General features: G+C 37.1%; 1 pseudogene; it reads left to right on the top strand.

Annotated features, from left to right (window-relative positions):
- LOC111152973 overlaps positions 1–18,347 on the top strand; it is a 69,608-nt pseudogene extending 51,261 nt beyond the window's left edge.
- The last annotated feature ends 1,289 nt before the right edge of the window (positions 18,348–19,636 follow it).

Below are 19,636 nucleotides of genomic sequence, written 5' to 3'. Positions count from 1 at the left end.
TATTGTTTTTGGTTCACTGTTTTTCTAAGTATAGGCATTTTTTAGTGACTTCATAATATACTTCATTCCACAGGTCAGGGAACCAATGGTAAGTATTCTGCCAGTTGCTGAGTCTGTTCCAAGTTGCATCCTGAAACTGGTGAAACTTACACAGATCAATTTAGAATTTAGTAGACTGCCCATCTTATTTAGGAACACCGTGATCAACTGGTTGTGTCACAGGTTTCTGTGAATAAGACTATTCAGATTACTGCTTTGACTCCACTGTCTATTTTGGTACCCATGATTACCTTGTCTGTGGGGATTAAATGCTGCCAGTAAGCCCCTGCCACCCAGGATACAATTATCCTCATTCCATTTAGGGATTCCGGTTCTAGTAAGCATTTTCCATAATAATTTCTGACCTTCAGAGAAGAATAACTGCAGCTATTCAAGATAGCTGGGGCTACCCTCACAATTTTATTTCTCAGCTGGGGTAAAAGTTGTGTCCTCTGCGTCTTCATGGGAGGGTGAACAGATCTTATGTGATAAAGCAACTCTAACATTCTAATATCCCTAAGTCTTTGGATACCTAGAGTCAGTCGCATGTCTGACTGGAGTTTCAGAAGCAGAAGACAGAGGCAGTATTAGGGTGAGCAATATTCAAAAAGATAATGACTGAAAGTTTTTTTGACTTATTGGAAGACATGAATATTTGAATTCAAGATGCTTAGTCAATCTCACATTAAATATGCAAACACACACACAAACATGTAATAAGACATTTTATACAATAGCAGCAAAACAAAGTTCTTCAAAGAATCAGAAAACAGTTACCTATAAAGGAATAAAAGTTAGACTGTTGGGGCCCCTGGGTGGCTCAGTGGGTTAAGCCTCTGTCTTCAGCTCAGGTCATGATCTCAGGGTCCTGGGATTGAGCCCTGCATGGGGCTCTCTGCTCAGTAGGCAGCCTGCTTCCCCCCACCCCCGCCTGCCTCTCTGCCTACTTGTGATCTCTCTCTCTCTGTGAAATAAAAAAAAAAAAGTTAAACTGTTAGTTGACTTAACAGCAACAGTAGAAACGAAGAAAATGAAGTAATGTCTTTTAAGTAACAAAACAAAATAAAAGTCCGTTTTTGGCAGATAGTGTACTCAGAAAAAGTCCAATTTAAGAAGGTGAAATAACAGATATTTTCAGACACCACAACTCAGTAACTGAGTTATTGAGCATCACCCTCTCATTAAAGGTATTTGTATAGGTTGTAATTTAGAAGGAAGTAAATGGTCCCAGAGGAATATCAGAGATGTAAGAGAAAAACAAATGGAAAATTCAGATATGTTGATAGAAGGGTATTGTCCAGAATTTTAGGAATGAGGGAGGAGAAAGATTAAAATTTGTGTTTATAATTTTGATATGTACAAAAAAATCCCATTAATCCATCATCCATATTCAGCATATAAGCCATATGTAGGAAACGTGAAACTAAAAATTCAAGGAGGCCTTGAAGAGTATTCTATGATGGATGAAACAATTTATTAATCTTTTTCTATTTATTTTGTCATTTTACTTTCTTGGTGGCCTGTGTATGGGTCAGTTCTGAGCAACTCTTTTCAAGTGCTATTATTTCTTTACCATGACATAGGAAACAATAAAAACAAGTATTTGGAAATGAAAAACCCATGTGTTTTTCTGTCTATTTGTTGATCTATCTGCAACTGTCTACATACCTACCTATCTGTATGGCTTTATCCTATTTCTTTATATTCTGCCTTGCTCCAGAATTTTTGGTGTAAGGAATGCATCATTGGGAAGATCTAACTTGGTAAACATCAATCAAATGCATGTAAAATATTGTGTTTGTGAGATTTGAAAATAACATTAAAACTTCTTAAAGGATAGTTGTGTATTTCCTCCTAATTTAATTTTATATTTGTTTACAAAAATCTTCTTGGGAAAGATGACTCATTTGGGTTTTATTCCAGTGATGTCTCCTGTAGTTAAAAGTTTATTGGAGACATGATGAAGGATTTCCCTTTTCTTAAGAGAGAGAGTTAACAAAGTGCCGAATTTAGTGCTATAAACTAAACTTGTGCAATGAATGTCTCATCAGAATACCTGTGTATTATGTATCTGGATATAGCAAATTAGATACAATAATGTGACTATAATATATAATATATTGAAGTGAATATAATATCTAATATTTTAATATGATTTGAACATGACCAGGTAAAAGTCTGTATATTTTTAAACTTATAATAAAAATACTCCACCTATATTCAGTTTCGTAAATACTGAATACTGTTGGGACTGTTTGAGAAATGGGTTAGAGTTAATAGAGTTAATAATATATAAATTTATTACATACATACATACATACATCTTTTGTGATGATCCAGTTTTTACTTTACTGGTTATACAAAAGGACTGTGATGGACTTTTGAACTGGCTTGCTTACAGACCCCTTAGTGATGACCTGGCCATGACTATGACTGTGTCATTTTGATGGTGAGTTCTTTGACCATATTAAAATCGAGCTTAAATAAATTGCCTTTTCAGCTCTTCATTGAACAGTGAAAAAGTATTATATTATAAATAAAAATTATATTTTGAATGAGATTAGTATATATATAATAGAAGTACTTCAGAAAGTATATGATCTGGAAGAAAATCACACTGTATTGCCTAGTGTGTATTGTGTCTGCATGAAGATCTATCTATTATTTCAAATACAACAGTATTCATTTTATTAGAAAGTACACATACATGGTATTTCCACTAACAATATCAGATGTTGTTATAAGTAAGAAAGATAATTTATGCTTTTAGGAGTCTGTCTATTCCCAGAAGTAAATAATGCTGATACAACCATAGCCTTCTTAGACATTTCAGTTGTTTTCATGCTAACGGTTGTCTACTTGATTGGGTGCTGATAAATACCAGCATAATTGTGCCCACCGAAACTCAATAATAAGGAGGGACTTAACCTGCAAAAAGAGAAGCCTATGAAGCCGTTAAAAATGTGCCTTTAGAAAATAGATTAGGGAGTCTTTTCTTTCTAGTTTGTTCTTTGTTTTTAGTATATCTCTTTCCAATCACATGTTTATTCTCACTTTTCTCAGGACTGATACAACCTCTTTCCAAAAAAATCTATAAATACATATAGTGAGCATGCTAATTGAATATATAAATACCCACTTATATAACTAGCTATCAAGATTTTGTATATGTTTCCAAAAAGGTTTGCTTTGTGATCATATAGATATAGGTACAGAAAAAAAAACAAAGGAACAATAACTCAAGCTCATTTGTATCTTTTGTTTGTAAAAAGTGTTCCTTAGGTCTAGAGTGAGTTTAATCTTGCTTGCTGAAATTTTCTATGCCATTTGAATTTCTACATGGTGAAAGATAATTGATAGTAGCTTCTCTTAGCTGTAAGCTCCTAAACCTCTGGCTATATCCAGAGTGGTGGTTTTTCTTTTTGGGAATGCTGATGGTAGTCAGAATATTCTAGATCAAGGTTGACAAACTTTTTCTAAGGGCAAGTTTGTTTTAGTATTTTAGGCTTTGCAAGCCGAGAGACAAAATTGAGACTATAATACAGGTACTTATATAACCATCTAAGATGTAACCAGCTAGGATGCCAAAGAGGGGAACCACCCCCCCCACCAATATAGGTGTTTTTGAAACCTGGCCTTGTGCGTCTTAGTTTATTGACCTTTGTTCTAAATGGATAAATTATTTGATTCTGCCCCTACCTGCCTCTTCTCCTACCAAATGATAGAGGTAATGTCCAAGGGTTTTGTTTTTTTTTTCTCATTAAACTTTTGTTTTAATAGATCTTAAAATTCTGTAACAGATTTTTGGTAAATTTGTTTCCATTAAAATGTGCTGATTTTAAAAACTAATAAAACTTCAGTCAACATACACAACACAAAACATGGGCCACAAAACATTCTCCTTTCCTTCTGAAGGTTTTATCATGCATTGGTTATCATTAACTAGTCTTTTACTTTTAAAGCATTTTTTTTTTTTTTAAGATTTTATTTATTTATTTGACAGAGAGAAATCCAAGTAGGCAGAGAGGCAGGCAGAGAGAGAGGAGGAAGCAGGCTCCCTGCTGAGCAGAAAGCCCGATGCGGGGCTTGAACCCAGGACCTGGGATCATGACCTGAGCCGAAGGCAGCGGCTTAACCACTGAGCCACCCAGGCGCCCCTCATTAACTAGTCTTTTACTTTTAACTTAAATCGCCAATTGACACAAACAGTTCTGAGATTGTTCTTCCACCACTGATAAGACTGGGGTGGCGGGTCCTGGGGGATAATATTTATTTAGCCTTCTGAGCTTTCTGGGTGGACTGGGTGACCTTGCCAGTTACAGCTGCCTTCTTGTCTATTGCTTTGATGACACCCACAGCAACTGTCTGTCTCATATCAAGAACAGCAAAAATGGCCCAGAGGAGGATAGTCAGAGAAGCTGTCAACACACATAAGCTTCCCAGGAACCATATCAATGACGGCAGCATCGCCAGATTTCAAGAACTTGGGACCACCTTCCAGCTTTTTTCCAGCATGACGATTTATCTTTTCCTTCAGCTCAGTGAACTTGCATGTGCTGGTATTCTTGGTGTGGGACTTTAGCAGAGCAGATGTCTCTCTTCCTTAGATAAAGAATTATTTTTTAACATATTATAATCTGACTTCATTAGCAAAGGTAGACTAAATTATTGTTTTGGAGTTATAATAATGATGATGATAATAATAATAATAATAAAAGAAGGTGATTTGGTTTGGGATAGTGAAGATATATCCATAATTGTAATGATTTTAAGTACTTTCTGTATTTTGAGTCTTTCTATTTCAGAAAAATCTAGAGACCAATACATTCGTGATTTTGTGAAAAAGAATAAGAGTAATGAGCAATTTTATGGAAAATTATTAGAATCAATCTCTTCAAAAATCATTGTAACTCAAACTACCCAGTGAAAAGAGGACTCTAGTAGAGCTAACTGAAATATTACAGGTAGTTTCTATATATTTTACCTAATTTTTAAAAATCATTTTACTTTCCTTAACCTGATGTATGTTTGTCTCCTTGGAGCTTTTTTTCCCCTGCTTTTCTTTCTTATGTTTGCTTATAAATGAGTTTTTATTTTCTAATTTTTAAAATATTTTATTTATTTATTTGACAGAGATCACAAGTAGGCAGAGAGGCAGGCAGAGAGAGAGGAGGAAGCCGGCTCCCTGTGGAGCAGAGAGCCCGATGTGGGGCTCGATCCCAAGACTCTGGGATCATGACCCGAGCCGAAGGCAGAGGCTTTAACCCACTGAGCCAGCCAGGCGCCCCGTAAATGAGTTTTTATTTTACTTATTTGACACTAGAAATTCTGAGAAAATTACATGGAATTTAGTAATTTTATCCTCCTTATGATATTAGAAGATAGACTTATCTGATAAAGAATCTAAGGCATGAGAGGATTAGGAGCATGGATAGAAATGTTGAGGGACATCTGGGTGGCTCAGTCTGTTAAGTGGCCACCTTCTGCCCAGGTCACGATCCCAGGGACCTGGAAGAGAGTCCCACATTGGGCTCCTTGCTCAGCAGGCAACCTACTTCTCCCTCTGCCTTCTGTCCCCCCTGCTTGTGCCCGCTCTCTCCCTCTCTCTCTCTCTCTGACAAATAAATAAAAATCTTTAAATTAAAAAAATAGAAATGTTGAATTTTGGGGCACCTGGGTGGCTCAGCCAGTTAAGCATCTGCCTTTGGCTCAGGTCATTATCCCAGGGTTTTGGGATTGAGCCCTACATCGGGCTCCCTGCTCAGCAGTTTGTTTCTTCCTCTCCCTCTCCCTGCCACTCCTCCTGCTTGTGTTCTCCCTCTCCCTCTGTCAAATAAACAAATAGAAAATATAAAAAGAATTAATAAGAAATGTTGAATTTAAGTTAAAAGAAACATTTGGTTACTTCAATGGAAGTCTTTTTACATATAGTTGGTAAAAATTGGTCTAATGAACTCATCAGCTTTGTTATTTTGCATGAATTTTGAAAGGTGTCTAAACATTTTTAAATTATTTATACCATTGATCTATTGGGGATTTATTTTAGATTGAAGATATAAGAACAGTCTCCTTTCTGTAAGAATGAGTCTCCTCTATACCTATTTTCTTCCTTTTTAAGGGAATATTCTTTCTGTCCCCTACCCAGGGATATACTTGTGGGCACACATAAAATGCCTGTAATTAAAAAAAAAAAAGAAAAAGATCATGCAGAAAAGGATCAGGTAATGTAACTATGTTTATAATTGAACAAATTGTTAGATGCTGCTGCTTGTGAAGATACCAGTTGGCAATCATTCACTGACAGGATTTCATTAGGCTTCAGTACATTTTTCCTGGTCTCATGGTTGGGAATTAAAGAAAGACATTTGTTTCATTAAAACTCCCTTCTGAGGTCGGCAATGCTAAATATTTGAGAGAGCACATACCAAACTGATGACTAAAGGCATTTATCATAGCTGCCTTACCAAATTTGAATGGGTATGGAAATATTTTGGGGAATGAAAAATAAAGTCTAAAATAAAGGAAATTTTATTATTAGGAAAGGAACCCCCCCCCCAATATGAAAATATTTCCCCTTTCTGCCAGTTTCAGAAATTTTTTTTTTTTAAGATTTTATTTATTTGAGAGAGAGAGAATGAGTGAGAGATAGAGAGCAGCAGGGGAGAAGCAGACTCCATGCTTAGCAGGGAGCCTGATGCAGGACTCAAGCCCAGGACACTGGTGTCATGACCTGAGCCAAAGGCAGATGCTTAATTGACTCAGCCACCTAGGTGCCTCAATTTCAGGAAATTCTTAATGGAGCACTGGACTTTTCCTTTTCCTTACCAGATCTGAATCTAACAACAACAACAAAAAAAACTAAGAGCAAAAAGACTCCAAGGAAGTGCATGTCATTTAGAGATAGAGGACTTTTGCAAAAGGTTTTCTAGATAACATTGGTAAATCATCCACCAATAACCCTAAAAGGTTCTTGGCACTGCTGTGAGGTCTGTCTCCTAGAACTGTTTCAAAGGTCCGTCAAGCTGTGTTTCCCCGGAACACCTGCTTTTTTGGCTGTAGAGGCTCTACCTCATCCCACAGATCTCACCTCTTCCTGGCTGAGGGTGACCAGATGGGACATTTTGGGGCAGAGTTTCAGGCTTTACTTTAAGCAGAAGGACCAGAGTGAAAAGAGTGTTCAGAAGTCACCCCCATCTGCAGTCATCTTTAGAGACCTTGCTTAGCTTCCCCCTACCCCAGAGGCTGGCTCCTGACATGTGGTTTGAGGGCACAGGCCACCCTGCCTCTCCTCCTTCTCATGAAGTGCTGTATACACCGCAATTCAGGCAAAATGGGAATTAAATGTTAGATCCAGCTTTTGGGGAGATGGAATAAATTACAACTCCTCCAAGAGTATGTGGGTCATCCATTGCCTATTGGGATCTTGTCTTGTCTTGTCTTGTCTTTTCCTTTCCTTTCTCTTCTTTCTCTCTTCTGTTTTGGAATGTTGAGTATTTTTAAGTATTTAAATTCCAATTAGTTAACTTACAATGCAGTATCAGTTCCAGGTGTACAATATAGTGATTCAACATTCCGTACATCAGCTGGTGCTCATCTCAAGTGCACATCTTAATACCTATCACCTATTTAACCCATCCCCCACCCACTTCCCTTCTAGTAACCATCAGTTTGTTCTCTGTAGTTGAGTCTGTTTCTTGATTTGTCTCTTTCTCTTTTTTCCCCTTTGCTTATTTGTTTTATTTCTTAAATTCCACATCTAGTGAGGGATTTCTATTTTTTAAATAGAAAATTTTATCCCACTTCTTTGTCTGATGTCTGCTTAGAGATTGTTGGTGTTGAGTCTCTATCACCAGGGAATGAAGGGCTCAAAACACTTTGTGGCAAGAAGTACATATCAGTAGGGATGCCTGGGTGGCTCAGTTGGTTGGATGACTGCTTTCGGCTCAGGTCATGATCCCGGAGTCCCGGGATTGAGTCCTGCATCGGGCTCCCAGCTCCACAGGGAGTCTGCTTCTCCCTCTGACCTTCTCCTTGCTCATGCTCTCTCTCACTGCCTCTCTCTCAAATAAATAAATAAAATCTTTAAGAAAAAAAAAAGTACACATCAATAATTACTTTGAATGTAAATAGATTAAACACTCAAATCAGGAGACATAGGATGATGGAATGGAAAAAAGCAAGACTCAACTATGTGCTGCCTACAAGAGAATCATTTTAGACTTAAAGACACATGCAGATTGAAAGTGAAGGGATGGGAAAGCATTTATTATGCAAATGGAATTGCATAGAAAGTGGAAAGTAGCAATACTTATATCAGACAAAATAGACTTTAAAACACAATCATAAAGGGACTTCTCTAACAAGGAGATATAATGATTGTAAGTATTTATGCACCCACCATGGGAACACCTAAAAACATAAGCTGATAACGAAGTAATTGAAAGAATTTCAAGAACAGAAGCGGACTTTTAACATCCTACTTACATCAATGGACAGATCATCTGAACAGGTAATCAATGAGGAAACAGTAGCCTTGAGTGACACTTGTGACCACATGGATCTAACAGATTTGTTTGGAACATTCCATCCTAAAACAGCAGAAAAACGCATTCTTCTTAAGTACACATGGAACGTTCTCCAAAAGTGATCACATATTAGGACACAAAGCAAGTCTCAACAAATTCAAAAAGATCAATGTCATACCATGCATTTTTTTCTGATCACAATGCTATGAAAATATAAATCAATCACAGGAAAAAGTTTGGAAAGAACACAAACACATGGAGGTTACATAACATGCTACTAAACAATGAAAGGGCTAACCAAGAAAGCAAACAGGAAATTTAAAAAAAATATGTGAAGACAAGTGAAAATGAGAACACAATGGATCAAAATCTTTGGGATACAGCAAAAGTGCTTCTGAGAGGGAAGTTTATACCAATACAAGTTTACCTTAAGAAGCAAAATAATCTTGGGGCACCTGGATACTCAGTGGGTTAAAGTCTCTGCCTTCGGCTCGGGTCATGATCTCAGGGTCCTGGGATGGAGCCCCACATCAGGCTCTCTGCTCAGTGGGGAGCCTGCTTTCCCACTCTGCCTGACTTTCTGCCTTCTCCTGTGATCTCTCTCTGTCCAATAAATAAATAAAATCTTTAAAAGAAAAAAGCAAAAAAACTTTAGTAAGCCAACCTAACCTTACACCTAAAGGAGCTAGAAAAAGAAAAGTAAAGAACAAACTAGTAGAAGGAAGGAAATAAGATTAGAGCAGAAATAAAAGAGAAATTAAAAAAAACACTATAACAAATCAAGGAAACAGGAACTGTTTCTCTGAAAAGATTTAAAAAAATGATAAACCTTTAGCCATATTCATAAGAGAGAGGAAGAGGGAAAGGACTCAAATACAAAATCACAAATGAAAGAGGAGAAATAAGGGTGCCTGGGGGCTCAGTCATTAAGCATCTGCCTTTGGCTCAGGACACGATCCCAGGGTCCTGGGATTGAGCCCCACATCAGGCTCCCTGCTCAGCAGGAAGCTTGCTTCTCCCCCTCTCAGTCCCCCTCCATGTGTTCCCTCTCTCATTGTGTCCTTTCTGTCAAATAAATAAGTAAAATCTTAAAAAAAAAAAAAAAGGAAGAGGAGAAATAAATGACACCACAGAAATACAAAGAATACAAAGGATATGAGAGAACAGTATGGAAAATTGTATGCTAACAAATTGGACAACCTTGAAGAAATGGAAAAATACCTAGAAACATGTAACTTCTCAAAACTGATCAGGAAGAAATAGAAAATTTGAACAGACCAATTACCATCAATGAATTGGAATCAATAATAAAAAAACTCAGAACAAATAAAAGTCCAGGACCAGATGGCATCAGAGACTGTCACCAGACAGTGAGTTCTATCAAACATTTAAAGAAAACTTAATACCTATTCTTCTCAAACTATTCCAAAAAATAGAAGGGGAAGGAAAGCTTCCAAATTCATTCCATGAAGCCAGCATTACCTTGAAACCAAGAACAGTTAAAGACACTGCCAAAAAAGGGAACCAAAGGCCAATATCTCTGAAGAATATAGATGCAAAGATCTTCAACATAACATTAGCAAACTGAATCCAACAATACATTAAAAAAATTCACTGTGAACAGGTGGGGTTTATTCCAGGTATGCAATGGTATTCAGTATTCACAAATCAATCAACATGTTACATCAATAAGAGAAAGGATAAATACAACATGATCATTTCAATAGGTAGAGAAAAAGCATTTGACAAAGTACAACATCCAGTCATGATAAAAACTCTCAACAAAGTAGGTTTAGAGGGAATATACCTCACATAATCAAGACCAAATATGAAAACCCACAGCAAACGTCATACTCAATGGTGGAAAACTGAGAACTTTTCCCCTAAGATCAGTAATAAGACAAGGATGTCCATTCTCACCTCTTTTATTCAACATAGTACTGGAATTGTAGCCACCTAGGTGGCTCAGTAGGTTAAGCATCTGCCTTCAGCTCAGGTCGTGATCCCAGGGTCCTGGAATGAAAGCCTGTATCAGGCTTCTTGCTCAGCAAGGAGCCTCCTTCTCCCTCTCCCTCTGCCTGCCACTCCCCCTGCTTAAGCTCTCTCTCTCTCTCTCTGTCAAATAAATAAATCTTTAAAAAATGCATCCAAATTGGTAAGGAAGAAGTAAAACTTTCACTATTTGCAGATGATATGATCTATATATAGAAAACCCTAATGACTCTACCAAAAAAATACTAGAACTGATGAATGAATTCAGTAAGGTCACAGGATTCAAAATCAATGTACAGAAATCTGTTACACTTCTATACACTATTAATGAAGTAGCAGAAAGAGAAATCAGGAAAACAGTCCCATTTACAGTTGCACCCAAAATAATAAAATACCTAGGAATAAACTTAATCAAGGAGATGAAGGGACTTAACATGTGAAAACTATAAAACAGCAAATGGAAAGATAATCCATGCTCCTGGATTGGGAGTACAAATATTGTTAAAATATCGCTACTACCCAAAGTACTCTATAGATTTAATGCAATCTTTATCAAAATACCAACAGCATTTTTCACAGAGCTGGAACAAACAATCCTCAAATTTGCATGGAACCACAAAAGACCCCCAAATAGTCAAAGCAGCCTTGTAAATGAACAAAACTGGAGGTATCCCAATCTCATATATCGAATTATACTACAAAGTTGTAGTAATCAAAACAGTGTGGTACTGGCACAAAAATAGACACAGAGTAATGGAACAAAATAGAGAGCCCAGAAACAATTCCATGATTATATGGTCAGTTAATCTTTGACAAAAAAGGAATGACTATGCAATGGGAAGAAGACAGTGTCTTTAACAATGGTGTTGGGAAAACTGGATAGCTACATGCAAAAGAATGAAAACGGACCAGTTTTTTTTTTTTTTTAAAGATTTTATTTATTTATTTGACAGAGATCACAAGCAGGCAGAGAGGCAGGCAGAGAGAGAGAGAGGAGGAAACAGGCTCCCCGATGAGCAGAGAGCCCGATGCGGGGCTCGATCCCAGGACCCTGAGATCATGACCTGAGCCGAAGGCAGAGGTTTAACCCACTGAGCCACCCAGGCGCCCAGGACCAGTTTTTTTTATACCATACACAAAAATAAACTCAAAGACCTAAATGGAAGATTTGAATCTATAAAAATCCTAGAGGAGAGCATAAGCAGTAATTTCTCTGACTTTGGCTGTAGCAGTTTTTTTTTTTTCCTAGATATGTCTCCTGAGGCAGGGGAAACAAAAGCAAAACCATTGTGACTTCATCAAAATAAAAAGTTTCTGCATAGAAAAGGAAATAATCAACAAAACTAAAAGATAAGTTACTGAATTGGAGAATTATTTTCAAATGGCATATCTGATAAAGAGTTAGTATCCAAAATACATAAGGAACTTCTAAAAATCAACACTCACAAATCCCAAATAATCCAATTGAAAAATGGGCAGAAGACACGACTAGACATTTTTCCAAAGAAGACATACAGAAGACCAACAGACACATGAAAAGATGCTCACCATCACTCATTGTCAGAGAAAATACAAATCAAAACCGCAATGAGATATCACCTCACACCTGTCAGAATAGCTAAAATCAAAAACACAAGAAACAAGTGTTGGTGAGGATGTGGAGAAAAGGGAACAGTCATGCACTCTTGGTGGGAGTGTGAATTGGTGCAGCCACTGGAAAACAGTATAGAGATTTCTCAAAAAATTAAAATTAGAATTATATCCCACTAGTGGGTTTTTACTCAAAGAAAACAAAAAACATAAATTTGAAAAGATTTGTGCACACTATGTTTACTTCAGCATTATTTATAATAGCCAAATTATGGAAGCAACCCATGTCCATCAATAGATGAAAGGATAAAGAAGATGTAGTATATATACAAAGGAATATTACTCAGCTATAAAAAAGAAAGAGATCTTAACCATTTGTAACAACATGGATGTAGAGATAATGTTAAGTGAAACAGTGAAAGACAAATACCATGTGATTCCACCTCATATGTAGAATTTAAAACAAAACAAATGGACAAAGAAAAAACAAACTGGAAAACAGACTCTGAAATACAGAGAACACACTGATGGTTACCAGAGGGAAAGTAGGTAGGTGGGTGGGAGAAATAGGTATAGGAAATAAGAGTGCACTTATTGCAATGAGTACTGACTAATATGGAGACTTGTTGAATCAGTATATTGTACACCTGAAAATAATATAACACTGTATGTTAATTATATTGGATTTAAAATTTAAAAAAGATAAAATCACAAAACAAAATGCAAAGTCTGACTCAAAGGGAAAAAATTTTTAAAAATGACTCTAGTATATTTATGGAATGCAAGATTATGCTAAAACTACATATATTATCTCATTTTATTCAAAGTACTAACCTCTAAGATATTATTGTCCCTGTTTTGCAGATGGATAATAGCATTACACAGAGGTTAAGAGAGGGGATCTCAATGGGGAAAAATGGCACATTCAAAAAGAAATTGAAGAAAGTGTGAAAAAAGGACTCTTTCCAAAGTTGTGGACAGCATTCAGGGGACCATCAAAGCAGATGAGGCACAGCAATGGCAACAGGGTGCATCAATGAACAGAAGCCATCACTACCTGGGAGATGTGAAATTTGCTGTTGAGAAGTGATTCTCCATATGTCTCTTATTGTTCTGCATGCCCCGAGAGCAAAAGCACTGACAGCTTTTGTTTTAGATTATGATTTTAAGGATCTTGTATAGTGAACAGACTTGGGAAATAGAAATTTTGTCTTCTAAAGACCAGGTTTGTTTAGTCTCCAGTGTAATAAAAATAATGTCTTCCTCCAGGGCAAAGGTGTAGGTTTTCTTGCAGCCCATTATAAAAGACTTGAGTTTTTTTTGGGATGCCTGGGTGGCTCAGTTGGTTAAGCAGCTGCCTTCGGCTCAGGTCATGATCCCAGCGTCCTGGGATCGAGTCCCACATCGGGCTCCTTGCTCGTCAGGGAGCCTGCTTCTTCCTCTGCCTCTGCCTGCCATTCTGTCTGCCTGTGCTCGCTCTCTCTCCCTCTCTCTCTCTGACAAATAAATAAATAAAATCTTAAAAAAAAAAAAAAAGACTTGAGTTTTTTTAAAGCTTTTTTTTAAGTACCTTTCTTAGTTGTGACATAAACCCACTCTATGAATATAGCTTGTACATGGGCCCTGTGTCTCCCTTGTGGAACATAGACTCAGGGAATTAACACACACAGTGTTTATGCTGTGCTGGTTATAGTGTGAATAATAAAGTTATTTGTTTCTGACCTGAGCATCTCATGTCTTTTTTCCAGCATCCATGAGACTAAGTCAGAGTAGATTGCAGATAGGTGGAAATCTCAGCCCTTTTATAGTTCTTGATAGGAATAGGGAAAGGGAATGGTTTTCAGAACCCTTTGAGAGCTGTAGCTACTGGACAGTAGATGTCTATTAACAAACATTTACAAACTATGGTCTAGCAGAGAGAGTTGAGCAGAAATGGGTCCTGCCTGCTTCTACATGCTCCCTAAAGTTTCTGTGATTCCCCATGATCTATTTTATCAATGTGTCCAACAGGTAGTAGAGCCATTTTTTGTGAAATATATATGAGAAGTGTATGCATACTATTTTCAGGTATTATTTACTCATGTGACTCAGATAGCCTGTGCTTTTATTCTTTATTTTCCTGAAGATTGAAATGTGAAAGTGACAGCTAAGGGAAAATTTAGAGAAAAATGGGACTGAATAGAGAGGTAATTTTGATAGTAGTTGAAGTTACCACATGTCATTTCATTTCCAAACTGACAATTCTTTTTCAAGTAATTCTACTTAATCATCCTGTCTTGAGTAGTACCTACTTGAGTAGTACCTACTTTTTCAAGGATGTATGTAGGGCCACATGACTCTTCACAGTATTCACCCTTGAAGCTCATCATTTTGTTATCCAGCAAAGCTGGTCCCTCAGTCCACGTGTACCATGCTAATGTCCGTCTCCAAGCCTTACCCTATGTACTTTTACTTATCCATAATGTTATATAAGGAATTGGCATTGATTGTAACTAACAGAGAGTTGACAATGGCTTTAAAAAGAGAATTTTTTTTTCTCTCTTAGGAAAAGGAAGTCTAGAGATAAGGAGTTTATTGCTGCTGTGGACACTCTTTGTGTCACAAGGGACATAGGCTCCTCTATCATGCTCCACCACAGCTGGTGTGTGGTTTTATTCTTAAGGCTAATCCATAGATGAATTTTCATTCTTAAGGTTATTTCATTGGCTGCTGATGCTCCAGCCATTATGACCATATTTCAGAATAAAATTAGAAGAGGAAAAGAAAGGCAAATGTGTACAATTTCAGTTGTATTTTCTGTTTAAGGAGCTTTCTTAGAAATTCCACCCATTTCTGCTTATGTCTCAATGGCCAAACTTGTTACAAAGCCATACATACCCACAGGGTTGTTAGAAAATACAGGCTTTTTGTTGGGCCCATTGCCCTGTCCTTTAATATAGGCAGTGATAGGGAAGAATGGGTTAATGGATATGGAGATAAGGAGGTAGCAATTATCAGTCTCTTCTATAGATACCTTTTTCCTTGTCTTCAGCTGCCTAAATTCTATCCATCCTCCAAATTCAGTTTATGGTCCATCTTTTTTCATGAAAGCTTCTCAACTACTTCAGTTGTGGAACCCTCCTGCCTCTATCCCTTGTTGGACTTTGAATTATAAATTTATTTCTTAATTATCTAGGTCAAGAGCAATCCCTTGTTTCACCCACTAGACTGAAAGTCCCTGGACATAGGAACTATGTTAAATGCCTTTGTACCTTCTTAAAGCATACATCCACCTTCTGCATAAGCAGATATTCCAGGAATACTTGTTGAAGAGAGAGGGCATTACAACATCCCTGACTTTATATTAAATACTTAGTAGTTGTATAGAAATAAAGAGGCTGTATAGGAACATGAGAGTTTGTACAGAATGATTGGGATATGGTGAGTTTCTATCTTATCCCTCCATGATTCAGAATTTCTGCTGATTGTTCCTTAAAAGCAAATACTGTATATGGCCAAGAATAGGCCTTGGAAAATGTTGCTCTATTTTGATCAGATAACTAAAGTCAAAAGATTTTTTTCTGTGCATGTAGAAAAGAAGATATGCATGTTATGTGCAGGTTATTATGTTATTTTCCTGTAGAAACCTGTTTAGAGCTGAGTGCAAGTGACTCTTATTTCTGCTATGAATCACAAAATTTGTTCCTTTTTTTTTTTTTGGTGTACACTTACACAGCCATTTCGAAGTTATTTAAGATGATGGGGAAGTGTGGGTAGATTGAATATTAATTTTATTTAATCATGAGTTTTTTGTTTTTTTTTTTAAAGTGGGCTCCATGTAGACCCAAACTCACCACCCTCAGATCAAGACCTGAGCTGAGATCAAGATTTGGATGCTTAACTGACTGAGGCACGTAAGCACTCCAAGTTTGTTTTTATTTTTTTTATTTTATTTTTTTTTAGTGCTCTAAAACCTCTGCTAAAGGCAAGCAGAATTGAATTTAATCAGATTAAGTTGATTGGTTGACTAGATTATTGACATAAGTGATAAAGAAATTATTACTGATGCTCTTTATGACAATTTTATTGTTTTTTTTAACAAGACAAAATTTGAAAAGGTTAACTCTAGCTGTTCAAATGATAAAAAGGATCTATTTGCTCCTGGAGAAATACCCAGAGATTTTAGAAGAGGAACATAATCAATTTGTAGCCAAAGCCTTAAGAATTTAGGTTTTAGGGGCGCCTCGGTGGCTCAGTGGGTTAAAGCCTCTGCCTTCGGCTCAGGTCGTGATCTCGGGGTCCTGGGATCGAGCCCCGCATCCGGCTCTCTGCTTGGTGTGGAGCCTGCTTCCCCCCTCTCTCTCTCTGCCTACTTGTGATCTCTGTCTGTCAAGTAAATAAATAAAATCTTTAAAAAAAAAAAAGAATTTAGGTTTTAATGCTTTGACTCTTTAAATCCAGCCGTGAGGGTAAATGTAAAGTCTCATTACTTTTAATTTTTAATCAATTTTAATACAGTAGAAAAATTAATTGGTGTTAATGAAGTATCTTATATGTAGTTAGCAACTGAACATATTTACTGATTCTAATTTATAATATAGCAGATTTGAGACTATTCATTGGTAACCCATTTACCAAAATTTGAAGCATATTAGAATTAGAAAATTTGTATGGACACTTTGTGGAATCAGAGTTTAAATATCAAATGATTTCAAGATGACACTTTGAAGCCTCTTAGTAATAAGACTGAATCCTCTACTCGATTATGGCACTGTATCTACAAATTGTGAGAACCAAGAATAGTCTTTAATAGGCTACTAGCTTCCAATTCCAGATGTACTTTGTTTTTAACATTAATATCTGCTTTTTTATTTATCCCAAAATGATGGTTTAGGTGATAAAACTCATCTTACTTAAATATTACACCATTTGACAACATGGTAAAAATGTGTTATGTGTGGGTGTGCTCAGTAAATATTAAATGTTTTTTCCATTTTGTGTTTAAGATGATTTCAGATAAAACTCTATGTTAAAATAATAGCAGATAACAAGAGATGAAGAATAAATATTGAAGTGATACTGGACCAGCTTGGTTTACACTATGATATATGGGCCATTACTTGATGTGAGACGAGAGAAAAAAACCGAGATTCCAAGGTCCTGGGTTTTATTTCTGACATGTGGCAGGTAATGACAACAATCATTGTGTTTTCAAATTAGTGTGATTTTTCAGCTTCTTTTTACTGTGTCTTTACATGTTGTATTTACATAAAATTTTATATTTCGTGTAATGTCATTTGAAACTGTTTCATCAAGAAGGTCAATTACAAGCTTGTGGAATATGACCTTTCTTTTTCTTTCTTTCTTTCTTTTTTTTTTTTTTAAGATTTTGTTTATATACTTGAGAGAAAGTGAGTGAGAGAGAGCATGAACTGGGGAGGGAGGGGCAGTGGGAGAGGGAGAAGCAGACTCCACTGATCAGGGAGTCCGATGTGGGGCTTGATCCTAAGACCCTGGGATCATGGCCTGAGCTGACGGCTGATGCTTAACTAACTGAGCCACCCAGGTGCCCATGAATTTTCATCTAATATATAAACCATTACTGCCTCCCTCAGATTTGGTGGCGCCCTGACAAAATTCCAGATCAACCTGGTATCCTATCCCCACATTCACTTCCCTCTGCTCACATATGCCCATCATCTCTGCTGAGAAAGCCTACCATGAACAGCTTTTTGTAACAGAGATCACCAATGCATGCTTTGAACCAGCCAACCAGATGGTGAAATGTGACTCTTGCCATGGTAAATACATGGCTTACTGCCTGTTGTATTGTGGTGATATGGTTCTCAAAGATGTTAGTGCCACCACTGCTACCATCAAAACCAAGTGCAGCATCCAGTTTATGGACTGGTACCCCACTAGCTTCGAAGTTGGCATTAATTTTCAGCCTCACACTATGGTATCTGGTGGAGACCTGGCCAAAGTACAGTGAGCTGGGTGCATGCTGAGCACCACCTCCACCATTGCTGGGACCTGGGCTGTCCTGGCTCATAACTTTGACCTGCATATGCCAGATATGCCCTTGTTCACTTGTATGTGGGTGAGGGCATGGAGGAACTGTTTTCTGAGAACTGGGTGGACATGGCTACCCTTGAGCAGGACTATGAGGAAGTTGGTGTGGATTCTGTTGAAGAAGAGAGTGAAGAAGGCAAGGAATACTAATTACTATTCCTTTCATTCTCATAGCACGTCATACTCAGAACTTAAGCTTTAACATTATCTTACAGGCATTAAAGCTTTCTGGTTAGATTGTCTTCATCACACATGAGTGGGGGGAGGAGCAGAGGGAGAGGGTTAGAGAGAGAGAATCCCCAAGCAGACTCCCTGCTCATTATGGAGCCTGACGTGGGGCTTGATTCCAGGATCCTGAGATCATGACTGAGCCAAATAAAGAGTTGGCCACTGAACTGACTGAGCCACCAGGTGCTCCTACATTGTCTTCACTTTTAACTGTGATCATGTCTTACTTTTCTATGTGTGCATGTAAGATTTTTCCATCATGTCTCAAAGTAAAGGCTTTAAGGGGAAAAAAAACCCACCTCTGGTTTCTTTGATTGAGTCACATAGACATCTTTGAGTTGCATCAGCCTAGAGGAGCTTCCAAATATTGCCGATAATAACAGAAAAACTTTTATGTAGGTGTACATATGTACAGGCAAATTGGGTGGTCTAAACTGGGAGTTCATATCTAGGTTCCAAAAATATTGTCTATGAATGGATAAGAAAGATAATTCTGATTGTGCATTCTTTGCTTTTTGATTGCTAGTGATACAAACTATCATCATCCAATTTAGGCATTTTTTAGAAAGTTAACTTTTTCTAAAGTGATCAATTTTGTCATGAATTTACATAGAAGAGTTGTGGGAAAATGGCTAAAACATTTAAACTGAAGAGAAAGATGTGAAGGCTCCATAGACAGTTGTATGTTGGACTCCCACTATCTTAGTTGTTCTTAAACACATTTATTTAAAATTGAAAAATATTGATTAGCAAATGAGAATAAAATGTATCCATGTAGGAGGTCAGAAACTACTTTTCTGTTTTTCCTAAAGCAGGAGGAACAGTTCCTCATTTCACTATGGATCACAAGACACTCACACATTCTTCATTATTCCTACATACATTATAATTTTTCTAATCAGTTCACTCTAGCATGTCTCTGGAAGGGGACTGAGCAAAGAGGGTGGATGGGTAGGTATGTTTTCCCATCTTCTGCGTATCATACAGCAATCAGATAGTATTAAGATTCTTTGACAAGTCATCATCATTTTGATATGGTATAAGCATGGGTCCTAGTGATGAATGTCTGGTGAAACATTCTCACATGTCCTCAAAGGTAGAAGATGGTTTTCTTCTGTGTCCAAAGAGTGTAACTAGAGAATGATGAATCACTGACTTTTTTCCTTCTTGGCCTTTTTATTTCCATCATCAGGAAAAGATATACTGATATC

The sequence above is a fragment of the Enhydra lutris genome, unplaced genomic scaffold, assembly GCF_002288905.1.
Source record: "Enhydra lutris kenyoni isolate GAN:26980312 unplaced genomic scaffold, ASM228890v2 scaffoldscaffold3, whole genome shotgun sequence".
In the NCBI taxonomy this organism is placed as follows: domain Eukaryota; kingdom Metazoa; phylum Chordata; class Mammalia; order Carnivora; family Mustelidae; genus Enhydra; species Enhydra lutris.
Note: the sequence above shows the minus strand (reverse complement) of the source record. Positions and strands in the feature narration are given on the sequence as shown.